Source organism: Macaca fascicularis, chromosome 15 (genome assembly GCF_037993035.2).
Source record: "Macaca fascicularis isolate 582-1 chromosome 15, T2T-MFA8v1.1".
NCBI lineage: Eukaryota > Metazoa > Chordata > Mammalia > Primates > Cercopithecidae > Macaca > Macaca fascicularis.
In genome coordinates, this window is record NC_088389.1 from 13698204 (window position 1) to 13718409 (window position 20206).

General features: G+C 57.1%; 1 protein-coding gene across 2 annotated transcripts in view; it reads right to left on the bottom strand.

The window, feature by feature from the left end:
• The window catches only part of NCS1 (neuronal calcium sensor 1), a 66640-nt gene that overhangs the window by 36902 nt on the left and 9532 nt on the right, over positions 1–20206 (bottom strand). The window lies entirely within an intron of this gene.

The following is a 20206-nucleotide window of genomic DNA, read 5'->3' on the forward strand; positions in this document are numbered from 1 at the left end:
AGCCCTTGCTTCCAGGCCAATATCTAAGACTTACTCTTTCCCATCTCTCAATCCCTGGGGACGGGATGTCAGGGAAGGCCCCGGCTTCCCCAGGCACTCAGCTGCCCCGCCTGTATGTGGGGGGGGGGGGCGGGGAGGGGCTGAAAACGGGCAGCTCTCAGCAGAACGGTGGACCACCCTCCCCTACATTCCCTCTCCGTGGTCAGCCCGGGCTCTTTCCCTGGCAAGACATGAACAGAGACGTGAAGCAAAAGCTGAAAGAGGTCACAGAGAGCGGCTGAGCCTGGAACCAAGCCCACGTACCCATTCTTTACTGAGCCGTGAAACAAACAAAAATGGTTTTTCTGAAAAGCACAGAATCGTTTCAAGTTGGAACCAAATCAATGTTCTCTCTAAAGTCACCGAACAAGAACATCAAACCACCACCAAGGCCACCCTTGCTCCCCGCCTGTGTGAGCGCGGGACGGCTCCTCCTGCACTCCCTGCCTCGGGCGCCTCATCTGTAAAGTGGGCATCATAGTATCAGCGCCTGCCCCACACAGACTTCTTGTGGGGACTCGCTCATAAAGGCACGGAAGCTACTGGATCCCTGGGGATGCCAGACACCTGGAAAAGCCAGGCCTGGCATCAAAGAATGCAATTTTCCAAGAGAAAGTTTTGGCACAGGGTATGGGGTAGGGCCCTCAAATGTGCTCGATACTGACTTGTGAAATGAATGAATGAATGAATGAATGAATGAATGAATGAACACATGAACAGACAGGAAAGGGGTGTCAGGTGGAGTTCAGATGAGTAAAGGAACTGGAATCTATTCCCAGGGAAGTGGGAAGGAAGCCCAAAGAGGTGTCTCTGAATTGTTTGTGCCTGACCAGACTTGAGGAAGCCGCTTTTCAAAAACCACTCAAAGCAAGCTCGCAACAGCTGCCAAATACCAAGAGCCTGCCGCAAGCCCGAATCTGCGCCCAGGGCGGGCCTCTGTGCTTTGGCTCAGCGGCTCTTATGACAGCATGGAGGGAGGATGGCGCGACTCTGCCCTGGCTCCAAATGTAGAAACTGAGGCACAAAGAGATCAGGAAGTGGCAAGGCAAGGGTCTGACCTTAGGTCTGTGGCTCAGAACCTGGCAGCCAGGTTCCTGGGCAGGTTAGACGCCTCCACCCCCATGCTGGTCAGCCCTCTCCTCCCACAAGCCCAAATCAGAGATGGAGGAAGAGACCTGTCTGCAAGCAGGCCCCGGATAACAAGAGAAGAGGCAGGCTGGGCGTGGTGGCTCACGCCTGTAATCCCAGCACTTTGGGAGGCCAAGGCAGGCAGATCACAAGGTCAGGAGATCGAGACCATCCTGGCTAACACGGTGAAAGCCCGTCTCTACTAAAAATAAAAAACATTAGCCGGGCATGGTGGCATGTGCCTATAGTCCCAGCTACTCGAGAGGCTGAGGCAGAAGAATCGCTTGAATCCAGGAGGCAGAGCTTGCAGCGAGCCAAGATCGCTCCATTGCACTCCAGCCTGGGTGACAGAGCGAGACTGTCTCAAAAAAGAGAGAGAGAGAGAGAAGGCAACAGTGGGAGATGCCGGTTACCCAGAGGGCCTGGACTCAAAGAAAGCAATTTTCTGAGATAAAGTTTTGGCAAAGGGTATGGGGCAGAAAGGGGTTCAGGATTCAGCATGGGGGTGGAGAGGGAAGGTGTCCTTGGTCTGATCCAGGCTGGTTGCCTGGACCTCCCCCCACATCCGCTGTGATGGCAGCTGTGGCCGTGGGGCGGATGCTGGAAGCTCAAACCTGGATATACAGGCAACCCATCACAGTACCACCAGGAGCTCAGGGCCACAGGTGCTGAAGCCAGACCAGACCGCCTGGGTTCAAATCCGGCCCCACAGGGCACTGTGTGTCCTTGGGCAAATTGCTTCCCCTCTCTGAGCCTCAGTTTTCTCATCTGTGAAAGCGGCTGTTGGGGAAATTGAAGTGCTTGCCACTCCTCAGCTTCACAAAAACCCCACAGGGAGGTGTGACCCCGTTTTCCCAATGAGGAATGGAAGTTTCGACGGGTCTGCTTATTTGTCTGGGATCACCTGAGGTCCCTTTGCAGGAAACAGCAGAGCCGGGACTATGCCCCTAGAGATCAGGATGGAGGCCCAATTGGGTAAACCCCCTTGAGTCTGCATGACCTTGTGTGACCTTGGCAAGGGGTGGCAGCATTCGACATAAAGAGCAGGAGCTGGGTGGCATGGCCACTGCTGACCTCAGGCAGCCCTCACAGCGCCAGAGAGGGGCTTCCCTGGACCCCCAGCTCAGAAGTCCCACTCTCCCTTGACACCCCCCACCCATGTCTCCCAGCAGCCCTCCCCCAGGGTTCTGCCTCAGCCTCCGCGTCCTTCCTCACCCCCAACTACGCTCCCAGGAAGCGGCAGGGAGGTGGGAGGAGGGCACATGACTTGGGCTCCCCCCATTAGAAAGGTCCCCTCACAGAACCCTGGGTGATCAGCAGGCGGCCGAGCCCCAGGGAACCGGAGCTAGGGTGGGGAAGAGAAGCCCTGCCCATGGTTTAAGCAGCGAATTGACCTTCAGGAAACAGTTGAGGCTGGCAGGTGTCCCCTGGCACCCAGCCAGGGCCCAGCAATCCTAACTGCTTCACTGCCTGGGGCCTTGGAGGGTCTTTTTTTTTTTTTTTTTTCCTTGAGACAAAGTATTGCTCTGTCACCCAGGCTGGAGTGCAATGGCGCAATCTTGGCTCACTGCAACCTCCGCCTCCTGGGTTCAAGTGATCCTCGTGCCTCAGCCTCCCAAGCAGCTGGAACTACAGGCACACACAGCATCATGCCCAGCTAAGTTTTGTATTTTTAGTAGAGGCAGCGTTTCACATGTTGGCCAGGCTGGTCTCAAACTCCTGATCTCAAGTGATCAATCTGCCTTGGCCTCCCAAAGTGCTGGGATGACAGGCATGAGCCACCGCGCCCAGCCGTGGAGGGTCTTGAAGGACAGCAGGCAGGGGCACGTCTCTGGGGTCCTGGCCACCTGCCCCCAGCCCTCCCGCCAGCCAGGGAGTTCTGGCACGGGTCAGGCTGTCCTTTGTCCAAACCCCAGCCCGCTACTGAGCAGCTACCACCCCAACCTGGAGAGGAAGCTGAGCTGGGGGAGGTGACTGGAGGAATGCGCCCATGGTCACGCCCTCAGTCTGGGTTTGCCCATCACTAAGGCCTGTGTTCTCAACCATTCTGTCTGGGCTTCCAGAAGCTCGACTCTTCCAAGATCACCTTCGAGATCTTTCTCTGTCCAGCTATCCAGTGATTCACTCAGGATTTTTCTTGAAATCATCTCAATTTGCTTTTACTTAGCTGCTTAATCTAGCTTCAGCCTAAGCAATAATATCCACAAAGTTACCAGTAACTCTGCTGGTCATACCTTTTCTAATACACAACAAAAAAAATATAACAAATTCATTGGCCAGGCACGGTGGCTCATGCCTGTAATCCCAGCACTTTGGGAAGCCGAGGCGGGCGGATCACGAGGTCAGGAGATCGCGACCATCCTGGCTAACACGGTGAAACCCCGTCTCTACTAAAAATACAAAAAATTAGCCGGGTGTGGTGGCGGGCGCCTGTAGTTCCAGCTACTCTGGAGGCTGAGGCAGGAGAATGGCGTGAACCCGGGAGGCGGAGCTTGCAGTGAGCCGAGATCGAGCCACTGCACTCCAGCCTGGGTGACAGAGCGAGACTCCATCTCAAAAAATAAATAAATAAATAAAATAAAATAAAAATTATATATATATATCAAATTCAAATAAAAAGCCACCGTCCTTGATCAAACCTGCCCTGCCTCCTTCGATTGAGAAACAGCCCAATATCGTGTACCCCTTAATTTGATGCAGTGGAAGGGCACGTTATCCGTGGCGGTCTCCCGCCAAAAACAATTAACCTGAGTCTAACCACAAGGACATAATCAGACAAATCCAGGCTGTGGGACGTTCTACAAGACAACTGACCAGGACACTTCGAGTCAGGGCCAGGAAAGGCAAAGCAAGTCGGAGGATTGTTCCAGAGAGAGTCTAAACAGACGAGGCAACCAAATGTAACTCAAGATGCCTGGATCAGGTCCAGATGGGCAGGAAAAAACAGTTATCATGGCTGTCACTGGGCCATCTGGGAAGCCACCGCACTGTGGACTGGCGGACTGGCAATTAGGTGCTGCCATGGGGATGAGGCGAGGGGTGGTAACAGCACTGAGACTAATGCCCTTTCTCTTTTCTTTTTTTTTTTTTTTTTTTTTTTTGAGGAGTCTCCCTCTGTCACCCAGGCTGGAGTGCAATGGTTGATCTTGGTTCACTGCAACCTCCACCTCCAGGGTTCAAGTGATTCTCCTGCCTCAGCCTCCCGAGTAGCTAAGATTACAGGCACCTGTCACCATGCCTGGCTAATTTTTGTATTTTTGGTAGGGACGGGGTTTCACCATGTTGGTCAGGCTGGTCCCAAACTCCTGACCTCAAGTGATCCATCCGCCTCGGCCTCCCAAAGTGCTGGGATTACAGGCATGAGACACTGCGCCCAGCTGTGGAGATGTGCCCTGAGCTATTCAGGGGTGAGGGTCAGGACGCCTGCAGCCTCTTGTGACATGGTTTAGAAATATACACACTCACATATATAGAAAGAGAGGGGACAGAGGCAGCAGAGCTGGGGACTCGAGGACACAGAGGCATTCCTACACCACCACATCAATGTTCCTCTTGACTTTTCAAAATAAAAAGTTGAGGGAAATGTTTGTCCTCTTCACCCCACAACCACTGTGCCTGCCTCCCCTCCCCACTGCACAATGCCAGGAGTTGGGGGGGGGCCTGCCCAAAGTCCTGTGCCCCCAGCAGTTCCGACCAAGACAGGCACTGGGAGGGAAGGAGATGGGGGACAGTTTGGGGGTTCAGCTTCCCTTTGCCTCATCCTCCACCCAGATGCCAGAGTGACCTTCCCAGGCTCCGGCTCCCAGTCTGGCCCATTTTCCCCTCCTCCCAGAGCCTCCAACCGCATGTGAAATAAACAGGGCCTCTGCCTCTGCCTCCCTCGGTGGGTCTGGGCTCCAGGCTCCAGGCTCAAGGCTCAGGGCTCAGGGCAGGGTAGGAACACAGGCAGTCCTTGCACAGCTTATTCCCTGGGTCCCTGGCCCGCATCCTGACCCCACTGGGGTTCCTCTGACTGTTCCGGTCTCCAGGCCTTCGTGCTCTGCCTGGGACACTTCCTCACCTCACCTCTTCTGCCCAGGGAACCCCTATCCATCTTTCAAAGCCTAGCTGGGCCGGAGCGCGGTGGCTTATGCCTGTAAACCCAGCACTTTGGGAGGCCAAGGTGGGCAGATTACTCGAGGCCAGGAGTTTGAGACCAGCCTGGCCAACACGGCGAAACCCCGTCTCTACTAAAAATACAAAAATTAGAAGGGTGTGGTGGCGCACGCCTATAATCCCAGCCACTAAGGAGGCTGAAGCATGAGAATTGCTGGAACCCAGGAGGTAGAGGTTGTAGTGAGCTGAGATCACCACTGCACTGCACTCCAGCCTGGGTGACAGAGACTGTCTCAAAAAAAAAAAAAAAGCCCAGCTGGGGTGCCCCTCTTCTAGGAGGCCCTCCTGACCCTGCCTTGGCCCCTTGAGAGCCCCGTTCACATGAGGTCTATCTTCTCATGGGTTCCACAACAGAGGGCCAACGGGGGTCTGACTAAGGGGGTACCGGCTGGGCTGGGGGGGCAGTGGTGAAGTAGAGTGGTCCAGAGAGGGCCTTGGCCAGCCCGGCGAGCACTTCAGGCCAGGGTTCCCTCTGATCTGTGGTCTTGGATGAGTGACCCCGCATCTCTGAGCCTTGGTTTGCTCATCTGTAAAATGGGACTCAAGCGTCTAGGAGGAAGAGGAGGAACTTGTGCTCGGCCCAGTGTGTGTGAGATAGAAGCACTTCTCCCCCTCATCTTCCCAGCTGGACGCTGAGCCCGCAGAGGCCCGGGCACTTCTCCTGGCCTATTCTAGCGTCACCCTCAGAGCCCAGCCCAGCACCCTGCACGCAGGGGACAGAGAATAACCCCTGCTGATTCCTCCATTGTCATCCAGCCACTGGGCTGGGTTTAGAACACGTCCTCAAACGTGTTTCTCACGCGCGGACCTTCACAATGTCATCTGATTTTGGCCAGTTTTTAAAACGAACTTTCTCCATCACACTCTGCCTCCAGGCCTGCAGGCCCAGGCTCATACCAAAACCAGGATTTGAAACTGGCAACGCGCCATGCTCACCACGGGGCCAGACAGTGAGACGCTCTGGGCTGGCATCCTGTCGGGGCCACTTGAAGGCTGGGTGATTCCAAACAAGTTTCTTAACCCCTCCGAACCTCCAAGTCCTCACCTGTAGGATGGGGTATAAACTCCTACCAGGCAGAGCCATTGTCAAGGTTGTCGAGGAGTGGATGGAGAAGTCACAGCCGACACAGGGCCCTGGGAGAGGGGGAGCTGGGCATCCACTCTGCTCCCCTTCACTGACCCCCCAGAGAGCCAGGGCTGCAGAAGGGGAGGGCAGCTGCAGGCTCAGAGCAGGGAGTGGCTCTTAGCCTTCGCCCCATCCCCACGCTCGCAGACTCCAGGCCCATACCCCACAGCCAGGAAGCACCCTCAGCGCCCACAGCCTCCTTTCCACCCCAGCAGCGCTCCTGAGGTCCCCAGCTCCCCTACTCCAGCTCCTCCTCCCTTCCACACAGCTCTCATCTGCCAGGAACGAACACGAGAGCCAGTCCCAGGAGCCCAGGAGGATGTTGAGTCTGATTTTGATTTCCCTAAAGCAAAACACCTCTCTCCTGATTGAAGCTCAGCTCAAACATGGTGGGAGCAAAAGGCAGGGGCTGGCAGCCCCCTCCCGGCACCGGCTGCAGCTAGAGGCATGGAGGGCAGCCGGCCAGCCAATCCAGCCTCTTCCGCCATCCCTCCTGGGGCGGACCTGGCCCTGGATCCATCTCCAGGGACAAGGGCTTCCCGCGTGTCTCTGTACCTGCCCCCCAGCCCTCCACCACGGCTGAGGGAAAAACCACATCAGCAAGGGGGACTCTGGGTTTGAGCAGCACAAAAGCCGAAAGCAGGGCCTGGCCACGAATGACCCATCTTACTAAATCAGACAGTCCCCTCGGTCCTGACAGCTTTGATCACTGACTGTCCTCCTTCCAGAAGTGCAGCTGGCCTCAGAAGCTCCTCCCAGGCCCACGCCTCTCCTGTGCTCAACCTCCCAGCACCAGGGCCCCTCCAAGCGCCCAGCTCACACGCTCTCTGGGGGCAGCTCTGCTCCCCGCACCCCTCACTCCCAGTCTCCTCCCAGCTGGCCCCTCCTGCAGCTCAGCCCCCCGTCCGAGCTCCTCACCGATGGGGCCCAGGGGCCCCTCAGGCTCCACGTGGCCCAAAGGGATCCCCTGGGCCTCCTCCCAGGTATCCATCCTAAGATTTCCCTACAGGCAGTCCCGCACCAACTGCAGACAAGTCCCACCCAACCTGGCTGCCTCAAAAACACGAGAAAGCCTCCACTGTCCAGGGCTGGCTGGATGTTGCCCCTACACCACCCCAGCTGCTGCGCCAGCCTCTTCTCAGTCCCCACCCCATCCCATTCTCCCATCCAGTCCCCACCCACAGCTGCCAGCATCCCTAATGTGGTCACATCCCTCCCCTCCTAGAACCCTCCTCCAGAGCCCCCAGTGCGTCTCCAGCCTCTCCAGCCTCACCCCTGCCCCTCCTCACAGCACCCTGAAGCTGTGTTCTCCCAGCAGCACCTGAGAAGCCCCTCGGTACCATCTCCTGAGAATGGGGGGCTCTGCCCCAAGCCCTCCCAGGGCAGCAACAGCACAGCTAAGTAAGACAGCGGAGGGAGTGTGCCGCCGGCCGCACCCTCCTGCCCCGGAGCTGGGCCCACCCCTGGGGAGGGGGCAGTTCCTCATAGCGAAGACGGTGGTGGTCTCTTGTGGGACCTGGACTCCAGGGATCTGACACTCCCTTGCTGTATGACCGTTTTTTCCCCCAGTTTGGGCCTCAGTTTCCCCATCTGTGAAAGGGGACATTACTGGCTGTGTCAACCATGGAGTTCTACACACTCGGAGTGGGGGAGGACAGAAAAGGGAGTGAAACACTTACCTGTGGGGTTCCCACCCGGGGTCCTGCTACACTCAAGGGCTGAGGAGCAGCCACCTGCTGCTCCAATCTTCCAGGTACCCCAAGCACCCAAAGCCTCAGGTCACTCCCCGCTCCCGCTGCAGCACCGGCTCCCGGGGGTCACAGCACCTCCCCGGAGTCACACGGCAGCATCGGGGATATATGCTGGTGTTCCTGGGACAGGCAGGGAGCCCTGGCTGCCCAACTTTGCTCCTGACCCAATGCGTGAACGTGGCCACGCACCCTCCCCTCTCTGTCCCATGAAAGAGCTCAACTCCTGAGACCTCCAGGCCCCCCAGCTCCCACGCTCCTCAAAGTGACCTTCAGGCAACAAGTAAATGAGGGGCTAGAGCGCCTCATCTCCCACGGATGACAGGCACCGTGTCCAGGAACAGCAGCCCCCGAGAGGGCTGGAGTGAGAACAGGAAGGTGGGCACAGGCTCTGGGCCAGACAACGTGGTCGGGTCCCAGACTCATTAACCCTGGACCTTGGACAAGGGCGGCAGCCTCTCTTCTAAAATGGAGTGCTCGGCAGCGCTGCCTCCAAGCTCAGAGTAACGTGACAGCAGACGCAGGAGCTGCCTGGCACGAGGCAGTCAGCATGATCATCACTGCTGTTGTACTTATTGCTCGATGCCCCTGCCAGGGTGAGAAGAGAGACCACCCCCTACTCCCAATCCCATACCTGTTTGCCACCACTGCCTGGCTAACGGGCGGCTGGGCCCCAGCACCGGGCCTGAGCTACCCCAGAAAGGAGGCCTGGCCTGCTGCCCAGAGCTCCCGGGCACTCCTGGCTGAGCAAAGCCACTGCTGCAGCCCCTCGCCCTGACCCACTCGCCGCACATTCCCCAGCCCTTCTGCCCTCCCCTCTGGGCTCCAGCCCCCTATCCTGTGTCCCCACTGTGGGAGTGGCGATTCAGCCTCCTTGGCAGTCACTGTCTCCACCCCAGTTCACCGAGTGCCGGCCAGGACTGGTCCAGCACTGGGCTGGGGCACACAGCGGCCGGCAGGAAAGGTAGGCAGGCCCTGTCTACTCTGCTGCCCCTTCTGAGCAGGCCGCCCGCCAGGGCCATCAGACTGCCATGCGCGGCGGTGAGCAGCTGTGACGGCCGCTGTCGCCATCGGGTGCTGACTGTGATCTGCCCGGCACCAGCCCGAACCCTCATTTCATTAAAGTCTCACACAGCCCAGGGGGCCACAGGCTGTTGCTGTGTCTGTCTCAGGATGAGGCACCTGGGTTCATCAGGGGAGCCCCATGCCCACAGCCATCCAGATGACCAGGCTCTGACCACCCCCCACTGGCCCCCACCTCCCTACCTTACATCCCCACGGCTGCCTCGCCTCCACGTAAGAGAGGCCGGAGCCTCCGGGCTGGCGGGAGGAAGGCTGAGCACTCGAGTGGGGGGTATTTCACCTGCTGGGGGATCTCCCGGCCCACAAGGCCTGTCTTCAGGAATGGCGAGTAGATGGCAGGTCCCTGGCCCCAGAGGGCAGACTTGGGCCAGGGCCAGGTGACCTTCTGGCCCAGCTCCCGGGACTTGCTCTTCACCGCTCTGTGCCCAGGCCTGGCTCCCCTGCCCGAGGACCCCTAAAGCCAGGCTCTCGGCTTGGGACACACAGTTCAGCAGGGATCACCCAGAGCCTTTGCACAGACGGGTCTATCCAGTCGCTGCGTGGCCTGGGTCAGCATGCTCCCTACCCCGCTGTCAGGGGCCAAAGAGAGGATACAGGTCACAAGCACCAAGCCCAGCACATGGTGGGCGCCCTAGGGATGTGCTGATGAGGAGTCGTGGGGTCTGAATAAAAAGTCAGAGGGCAGCCAGGCGCGGTGGCTCACGCCTGTAATCCCAGCACTTTGGGAGGCCGAGGAGGGCAGATCACGAGGTCAGGAGATCAAGACCATTCTGGCTAACACGGTGAAACCCCATCTCTACTAAAAAATACAAAAAATTAGCTGGGCGAGGTGGCGGGCGCCTGTAGTCCCAGCTACTCGGGAGGCTGAGGCAGGAGAATGGCGTGAACCTGGGAGGCGGAGCTTGCAGTGAGCCCAGATCGCACCACTGCACTCCAGCTTGGGCGACAGAGCGAGACTCCGTCTCAAAAAAATATAATAATAATAAATAAAAAGTCAGAGGGCCAGGCTTTGGGCCAGACACCAAGATGGGAAACTGTTGCCACTACTGCAGGAAGGGGAGCCAGGCAGGAGGCTGCTGAGAGCCGCTCAGATTCAAAATCAAAGCCCCGTTTCCCTCTCAGTCCCTCGGGATCCTCCCCGAGGCCCTGTGCTGACAGGTGGGGGTCCCTGCCAGCCCACTTCGAAGAAACTGAGGTTTCACAGAGAGGCAAAGCACTTGACCGAGATCACACAGTCAGGGGTGGAGGAGTGGAGATGGAGGCCAGGTTTATAGAGTCCAGAGTCCGGGCTCAGGAAGGCTTTAGCCGGGAGACACCATCCCCAAGGATGATCCTGCCCATCCCCCAACACGCTCTCAAAGGATGATCCTGCCCACCTCCCGCCCGATCTCAAAGAGTTACTGAATCTTTGGCATCTCTGACGCCCCAACAAAGTGCCGTTGGTGCTGCCAGGCAAAGGTCCTCAGTACCTGCTGATCTGTTAACTTGCTTTGACCAGCTGAGGGACGCAGATCAAGTCACACTGACATAGGTTCAAATCCCAGTTCCACCACATTCCAGCTGTGTGACATTGGACAAGTCGGTTAACCTCTCTGAGCCTTGGTTTTCCCATCAGAAAACTAAGGGCGATAAAACCTACCATAGTTACATACGTAGAAAAAAATGGAAAAGAACCAGGTGAAAATGCACACGGTGGCCTCAGAGAAGCTGTATCAGAAACGGTTTTGTTCTCTCTCTGTGAGTGCCTGCTTTTGTCCGATTTTGACCTTCCCCAACGGCTGGGTGCTCCACGGGGCAGGATCTATGTCTGCCTAAGTTGCAGCCAAATGGTAGCATCTGGCATGTAGTAGGTGCTCAGTGTATGTGTGTTCTCACAGAATGCATGTTCTTGTTTTAGGTGGGTAAGTTGGAAAGTAGACAGGGCTACTTTTATTTTCTAAAACCCAAAGTGATTCCTGGCTAGTAAAGGAACTTGTTCCAGTGACCACACATATTCTCTCTCTTTCTCTTTTGCATAAACATACAAGAACTGCCCCTTGGCTCAAGCCATCTTTCCCGCCAGAGTCAGCTCAGAATCTTCCAAAACGGAGTCAGCCACATCTTCTGCCTCTTCGGGGTCTTCGAGACCTTGGGAAGGTCTTTTTTTTTTTTTTTTTTTTTTTTTTTTTTGAGACACAGTCTATCTTCTAACTCTGTCACCCAGGCTGGAGCGCAGTGGCACGATCTCAGGTCACAGCAACCTCCACCTTCTGGGTTCAAGCAGGTTCAATGAATTATCCTGCCTCAGCCTCCCGAGTAGCTGGAATTACAGGCACGTACCACCACACCCGGCTAATTTTTGTATTTTTAGTAGAGACGGGGTTTCACCATGTTGACTAGGCTGGTCTCGAACTACTGACCTCAAGTGATCCGCCCACCTCGGTCTCTCAAAATCCTGGGATTATAGGCGTGAGCCACTGTGGCTGGCCAAGACCCTGGGGAAATCTTTGTGTGTGGAGTTTTCTCAAGATTCCTGGTGGGGACCCTCTCAAACATTTCAGAGCTGAGTCCAGCACTCAGGGATTCCGATCAGTCCCATTCTACAAGCATTTCCCAAACACTGCCAAGGTCAGACATTATGGAAGGCACTGACGCAACTGACCTACTCAACAGAAAGGGTCTCTGTCTAAACTGACTCATTCTTTAGCCCCTGTGTGACCTTGGGCAGCTAAATTCACCTCTCTGAGCCTCAGTTTCCTTAGCTGTAAAATGGGAATAGTGGTGGTCACAATACCTTTCTTGCAGGGTGGTTAAAGGAACAAACAGGATTTTCACCCCTTCCTTCATCCAGCAATTAATTTCTGAGCATTCTCAATGGGTCAGAACCTGAGACAGGCTCCAGGGACACAGCAATGACCTAGACACAGGTTCCTGTCCTCTGAGTCCCTGATACAACAGGGGAGACACACCCTGTTAGCACACACCCACACAGCTGTCTATCTGTCATAATAAGAAAGGAAAGCTCAGCTAGGCCCAGTGGCTCATGCCTGTAATTCCAGTACTTTGGGAGACCAAGAAGGGCGGATCACCAGAGGTCAGGAGTTTGAGACCAGCCTGGTCAACATGGCAAAACCAGGCACGGTGGTGGGCGCCTGTAATCCCAGCTACTCGGGAGGCTGAGGCAGGAGGATCGCTCGAACCCGGGAGGTGGAGGTTGCAGTGAGCCAAGATTGCACCACCATGCTCCAGCTTGGGTGACAAAGTGAGACCCTGTCTCAAAAAAAATTAAAAAGGAAAGAGGCCAGGTACAGTGGCTCACCCCTGTAATCCCAGCACTTTGGGAGGCCAAGAAGGCGGGCGAATCACCTGAGGTTGGGAGTTCGAGACCAGCCTGACCAACATGGAGAAACCCCGTCTCTACTAAAAATACAAAATTAGGGCATGGTGGTACATGCCTGTAATTCCAGCTACTCAGGGGGCTGAGGCAGGAGAATCACTTGAACCCGGGAGACAGAGGTTGCAGTGAGCTGAGATCGAGCCATGGCACTCCAGCCGGGGCAACAACAGCAAAACTCCGTCTTAAAAAAAAAAAAAAAAAAAAAAAAAGGAAAGTTCAGGGTTAATGAAAATGTGAAGCAGGAACCCAAGCTAGCCTAGGGGGTCAGGCGTGCTCCCCGAGGAAAGGGCTGGTGTGTAGGCCTTAGCCAGGCAAAGAGGAAAAGCAGCACTTTCCAGGAGAGGCTGCAGGTCCAAGGCTCAGAGGCCATCCAGAGCCTGGTGAGTTCAGGAACCACAAGAAGCCACGTCGCACTAGAACAAAGCCTTATCCAGAGGGCAGCGTGGTGTGGTCCAGGAGGAGAGAACACAGCAAGTATCCCAAAATGTTAACAATTGCCACTCTCATAAATACAGGTGTCACAGCACCCAAAGACAAGGCCAGATGGCCAGGGCCAATAACAGGGGCACCCCGCAGGGGCAGGGCCTGCAAGAAGCCGAGCGGGCCATCACCCCCCATCCCCCCACTTAGGATCACGTGGCATCTGCCTCCCCGATCCTAGTCCCCACATTCCTGCTTCAGTCCTAGCCCTCCAGGGCTCCCCACCCCAGCCCCAGGAAGGGGTGGGAGACACACAGGTGGTCTCCATCACATGTCAGGCAGAAGCCAAATGGGTCACAGAAGCCACACGGTCACACCTAATGTCACAGCCAGTAGAGCAGGGAGCCCTCTGGATGGAAGCACTGAGAGGCTCCCAAGATGGAACAGAGGTGAGAGGTGAAGAGAGACCCCAGGGAAGGTGCAAGCCCCCCACACAGGGAGAGATGGAGACGGCAGTAGCAGGGATGGCAGGGACGCAGAGACTGGGCGGCGGTGGCACACAGGGGTGGCACCAGCGTGTCGGCGACCGCCGCACCTCCCCTCCCAGAATGCTGTGGATCTGCTCCTGGAACACCACCGAGGTCTGGCCCCTGAGCTGCGCTGGGGCAGAGCGGCTCCTGCAGGGACCACGGGAGGTTCTAGGGCATGCGTTCCAGGGCGACTGGCCGGGAGGGTTGGCGAGGGCTGCTGCTGGAGCCCAGGCAGCCCCAGCCAGCAGCAGACAGCAGCCCTGACTCCAGCTCTGGCCCTTTAAGAGCGGAGGGCGGAGGCTCGGCCCTGACCTGCCCTCCTGGAGGAGGCACAGAGTGACTCATCAGGGTCCTTGTCACGGTGCTCAGAGAGCAGGAGGACTCGGGGATGGCGGCGATGGGGCACAGAGAGGTGCAGACGTGGGCCCATCAGCCTGGCCGGAGCTCACTGGAGGCCGGACCGTGACCTTGACTGGGATGCCTGCCGGTGCGTCCCTGGGCAAGGCCCCTCGTCTCCTGGGTGTGCCATGTGGCCTCACATTGCTCCCCTGCTTTCCGAGACACCCCTCCTGCGGAGCCCCTGCCCTGCTGGGTCAGCCAACAGCTCTGAGGGGCCAACCCACTGCCTGCCCCACCTCTCCGCCTCTCCAGGTACCTCCTAAAGCAGGGGCCACCAGCAACCCCCCTCCACAACGAGGAAACCACAGCTTGGAGAGGCCAAGGGACTTCCACGGATCTGCTCCTAGCCACATAAGCTCATCTCTGAGCTGCCCAATCGCTTGAGTGCCCCTCATGCTTGGAGCCAGCCTAAGCATAGCATGGGCCCTCCCGCCATCAGGGCACTCTTGCCATCAGCGCCTCACGGCCTCAGGCCCTCTATGCTGCAGTCACCGTGCAATTTCACGTTCCCAGAGTTGCCAAACCTTGACAGCTCCTTGGGACCCTCTCAGAGTTTCCATCCAGAGGGCTCCCTGCTCTACTGGCTGTGACATTAGGTGGTTTCTGTGACCAGTTTGGCTTCTGCCTGAGCTGTGATGGAGAACAGCTCTGTGTCCCCCACCCCTTCCTGGGCTGGGGGTTGGGGAGTCCTGGAAGGTGAGGACTGACCTGAAACATGCTGTTCCTGCTGCCTGAAGCACTCTCATTGTCCCCCACAAAAACCCTCCCTGCAAACTTCTCATCTCCCTAAAGCAGTACTGTCAAATTCAACAAACAAAAACACAGGTACCCTGTTAAGTTCACATATCAGATAAACAGGAAATCATTTTTTAGTATGTCTGGCAACCCTAGCCCTGGGTCTCAACTACAATATTACCTCCTCCAGGAAGCCCTCCCAGATGCACCCCAGACCAGGGAGATTCCCAGTCCATTGTGCAAAGCCCTGTCTTGACGCTTATCCTAGCCTGACATCTGCCTCCCCGCCAAACTGTGAATGCCAGCAGGGCCAGAAATCCAGCCAGCCAGCCTGCCCTGTGTCCCCAGCATCCACAGGGCCTAACACGAGGCAGCTGCTCCAGAAACACTCTCTGAATCAAGGAGTCAGGGCTGGCAAGGTGGCCCAGGAACCGCTTTGGCCAGACACACCCCCTACAGGACCCAGGGCCTCCCCTCTGCTCCCTGCTGGCTGGGTCTCCTTCCCTGAGAGGCACCTAGATCTCTTCTCAAGGCCGTCCCCAGCTCCACAGAACCGGAGCCGGGGAGTCATAGCTGGGGCACCTAGGCAGGCTCCGCTCAGCAATCCTGACAGCTGCTCTTTGTTTTAATTGAGATCATGTTCTGCTCCGGCGCAGCAAAGGCCTCATCACAGGAAGCCTGAAGGCAATAACAGCCCGGCAAGGCCGTGTGGGCTGCTGGGCGCGCAGGGGGTGGTGGGACCACCGGCTGAGGGGCAGAAACCCGGCCAGTGCAGGCTTTGAGCTCTGGAGCTCCTCCTGTGCCCAGCACACACACCATATATTTTTGAACAGAAGGAAAGCATTCGCTCTTTCCCCCACAGTGCCAAAAATAGCCCCAGCTCCTGCCTTTGAACAGGAATCTTTCGGTTCCTACAAAGAGGCAGGAGCAGGGCCGGGAGGAGGGGCCTTGCTGGCTGGCTGGCGGCTTGGACCCCTCCTCAACTCCCCAAGCCCAGCAGGTGAGAGGGGTTTGGGGTCTTCACGAGGTCTGGCCAGCTGGGGCCCAGCCTCCCCACACCCCACTTCTCAGGATCCCCCAGCTGCGAAGGAAAACCCCCCTCCCCCAGCCCAGGAGGTAGGAGGGGGCTGGACAGAAACAGAAAGCAAAGCCCAAGATGGATCAGAAGGAACTTCATTCATTGGCTTTTGCTCGTTTCTGTACTTGTTTTCTCATTCATTCCAACAATATGCGCAGGCTCCGTTCTAGGAGCGGGGGCTACTCCGGCAACCACGCAATGAGATGCAGTCATGCAATAAGATGCAGTCGGTCCTCACAGCTCCCAGCTGAATCAAGGGGGACGGTGAAGCATGTCCTCACCGCCAGGACTGAGGAGGAGGCCGGGCCCAGGGACACCTCCCCTGGAAGTAACCTTGGGCTTTGGTAGGAGTGTGGACAAGGATGGGTCCCACCCATGGCCAATGGGAGGAGGCAGAGGGCTGGGTCCGATGAAAAGGTGCCTGCCTCTGGGATGGCCGGGTGCAGTGGCTCACGCCTGTAATCCCAGCACTTTAGGAGGCCGAGGCAGGCGGATCAAGGTCAGGAGATCAAGACCACCCTGGCCAACATGGTGAAACCCCATCTCTACTGAAATACAAAAAAAAAAAATCAGCCGGGTGAGGTGGCAGGCGTCTGGAATCCCAGCTACTCGGGAGGCTGAGGCAAGAGAATTGCTTGAACCTGGGAGGCAGAGGTTGTAGTGAGCTGAGATCGCGCCATTGCACTCCAGCCTGGGTGACAGAGTGAGACTCTGTCTCAAAATAAAAAAAGAAAAAGAAAGAAAAGGTGCCTCTGGGCTGCCGCAGCACCCTGCATGGCTCCCTTATCCAACGTGGCAAAGGCATTGTCTTCCTGTTTTATAGGTGAAGGCACTGGGACGCATCAGGAGGGATTAAAAGCCTGGGATGTGCCGTGCCAGGCCCTGTCACCAATGTTTTCGCATGAATCCCACCCATAATCCTGGCAGACATCTGCCCATTTCACAGATGAAGTCTGAGGGCTCAGTGGGAAAGGCCGGACCAAGGTCCCAGAGCTAACGAGTAGAGGAGATGGGATTTGAATCCAGGCCCGTGGATTCCCTGAGAGGAGCTCCGGACACCAGACCACCAGAAAAGCCATCTTGGCTCAGCATCCCTCTCCCAATTCTGCAGAGATTCAGCGAAGGAAGTGGTCACAGGGCTAGAAGTGGAGATCGAAAGATTTGAACCCAACTCTGTTTGGTTCCAGGTCTAGGGCTCTTTCTGTTTCCCATAGCAGAAGAAAGAAAAGAAAAGAGGCCGGGCATGGTGGCTCACACCTGTAATCCTAGCACTTTGGGAGGCTGAGGCGGGAGGATCACGAGGTCAGGAGACCATCCTGGCTAACACGGTGAAACCCTGTCTCTACTAAAAAATACAAAAAAAGGCCGGGCGCGGTGGCTCACGCCTGTAATCCCAGCACTTTGGAAGGCCGAGGCGGGCGGATCACAAGGTCAGGAGATCGAGACCATGGTGAAACCCCGTCTCTACTAAAAATAGAAAAAAATTAGCCGGGCGCAGTGGCGGGTGCCTGTAGTCCCAGCTACTCGGGAGGCTGAGGCCGGAGAATGGCGTGAACCCGGGAGGCGGAGCTTGCAGTGAGCCGAGATTGCGCCACTGCACTCCAGCCTGGGCGACAGGGCGAGACTCCGTCTCAAAAAAAAAAAAACAAAAAAAAAACAAAAAAAATTAGCCGGGCGAGGTGGTGGGCACCTGTAGTCCCAGCTACTCAGGAGGCTGAGGCAGGAGAATGGCGTGAACCCAGGAGGCAGAGCTTGCAGTGAGCCAAGATTGAGCCACTGCACTCCAGCCTGGGTGACAGAGCGAGACTCTGTCTCAAAAAAAAAAAAAAAGAAGAAGAAGAAGAAGGAAGGTAAAAAGAAAAGGAAAGGAGAAGAAAAGAAAGAAAGAAAAGAAAGAAAAAGAAAGAAAGAAAGAAAGAAAGAAAGAAAGAAAGAAAGAAAAGAAAAGAAAAGAAAAGAAAAGAAAAGAAAAGAAAAGAAAAGAAAAGAAAAGAGAAAAGAAAAGGAAGGAGGGAAGGAAGGAAAGAAGGAAGGAAGGAAGGACTTTCCATCCCCAAAGGCCAGGGCTGTGGGGGAGCCAGGGTGGCCATGGCCCCACAGCTGGGGAGAGAGAAAGGCACGCTGAACCCACTTCCCTGCTGAAAACTCCAGCCTGAAATCAAAAGGCAGAGTGTGCTATTTCTGCCTTGGGTTAAACATTCCTCAAAGCCACATTCCTCCCGCCCTCCCCCTGCTCCCCTGCCAGGGAATTCAGAGCACAGTGGCCTGGACGCCTCCCCAGCTTCCTGGGGCCCCCTCGGTGGCTCAGAAGTGCCAAAGCCAGCAGCTGCCCCGCACCCCCTCCTGGGCAAGGAGTTCCTCCCCCCGGCCGCATGGTCAGGGCACCTGGAGCTGAGAAATGGTGACATCACATCTCACAGAGAGTGGAACAGATGGGGAGACTGCAGCCCTGAGAGGGGCAGCCAGAGGCCACATCAAGCCAGGCTGGAACCAGGACCCGACTCTCAACTCCCTGGTTGTCCCCCTTCCCCAACAGACTGCAGGACAGGAGCACAGGCAGGTCCTATCCTGGTCACCAGGGAGAGCAAACCACAGCACTGTAGGGAAAAACTCTTCGGGAAGATCCCAGCCTTCTGCAGAGGCGAGGACACCCTGGGCCACACACCCCACGGACACCAAAGACCACAAGATGTGGCCCAGACCTCAAGGAGCTACAAGTCACAGGGGTCCCCTTGGCCACCATGCCCCCAAGCCCACACTGCACCCGTGAGGACTTGGCCTCTTTCTCTGTCGGACAGATACCTCCGAAGGCACCTGGGTTGAGCCAGGCACAGGGCAGGGCAGGACGGCCAGGGGCACTCAGTCCTCACCACCTTGTCCGGGACAAGGCTTCCCAGGAGCAGGGATGGTGCCAGTGCCGTAAGATGGGGGTACGTTGCTCCTGAGTTCCCAGGGCGGGAGGATCACCGTTGAGACCAGCCCAGCGCCCACACATGGTCAGCACCTGAACCTCCACTAGGATGCGTGGAGGCTGAGGAAGGCGTTGAGGCCAGGGCACCGCTGCACCACACACTCCTATCAGCACCTCTCCTCCCGCTGCCTTTCCACAAGGCCTCAGCTCTGCCTTCTTCCTGGAGGATGCCAAGGCCGAGGCTGCTCCAAATCCCCCGCAGGAGGCAGAACCTCTGGAACCAGTGGGAAGCATCCCATTCACCACAAACGTCACACCCAGCCCAGGAGTCCAGGATGCCTGGCCAGTGTCTGATGCTCCAGCAGCGGCTTGGATGCTCCCAGGGACGGGGCGCTCCCTCCCCTTGGCAGGGAACTCTAAGGTTTTGAGACTCACAGAGACGGCGGCAGGCGGGCGCCTGGTGGGAAGGGCGTGGCTCTGGCAACATAAAGATCTAAGCCTGAACCCCGACTGGCCATCCACTGGCTGGCTGGGGGGACTTGGGCGTGTCCCTGAACTTGCCTGGGGCTCCCTTTCTTCATCTGTAAAATGGGTATAAGAGTCCTTACTCCCAGGGCTTTGGTGAGAGGGCAGCACTCAGCACTCCTGGCCCCGAGTGCCCATTGGGTTGTCATTGCTGTCATTTCCCCCCAACCACAATACTCCCCCACTACCTCAGGGAGTGGCAGCTTATCACCTGGTCCCAGACCTGGCAGCTGAGCACCCAGCCTTTGGTGCAGCTCCCGGCCTGTCTGTGCCTCCCTCCCCAGCGCCCCCCACCTCCAGGCACACCTACATTTACAACCTGTACAGCACTGCCCTCACACACCACCACACGCGTGCGCACAGGCGTGCCCGGCTCACCCACTCCTGACACACGCCGTGACCCCGTCACTCACGCTCGGAGCGTGCCCACGTGAATTGGGACTTGCCCACGTGCCCCGCAGCACCCGCCCTGCCTGCAACACCCACACCAGGCACCCAGGCCTGCTCACGCTCACCTGCACACCTCTGTGGCGGCTCCCTGGCACCTCCACCAAGCAGGGACCCCTCACCGCGGCCCAGGGCTTCAGTGTGAGGACTCCAGGCTGAGAGGGGACGGGGGTCAGACCCCAATGGCACCACTCTCCAGCCGTGGGACCATGAGCCAGCTCTCGTCCACTCTGAGCCTCTATTTCCTCATCTGCAAAACGGGAACCCCACAGGGCTCCTGGGTGGAGTTGGTGAGGAACACACATGAACACCAAGGACGGGCCTGGGTCACATAGAACGTGCCTAATACCAGACTCTCACCATAGCGACAGCCCCTGACCGTCCCGCGCTGTGGCTGGCAGATCCTCCACCACCACCATGAGCAAAGGGAGTGCCGAGATGAGCCACCAAGTTCAACGTCTGTTATTCCTAACCCCACACACAGCTCTCCGTAGTAGAAGCCCCCA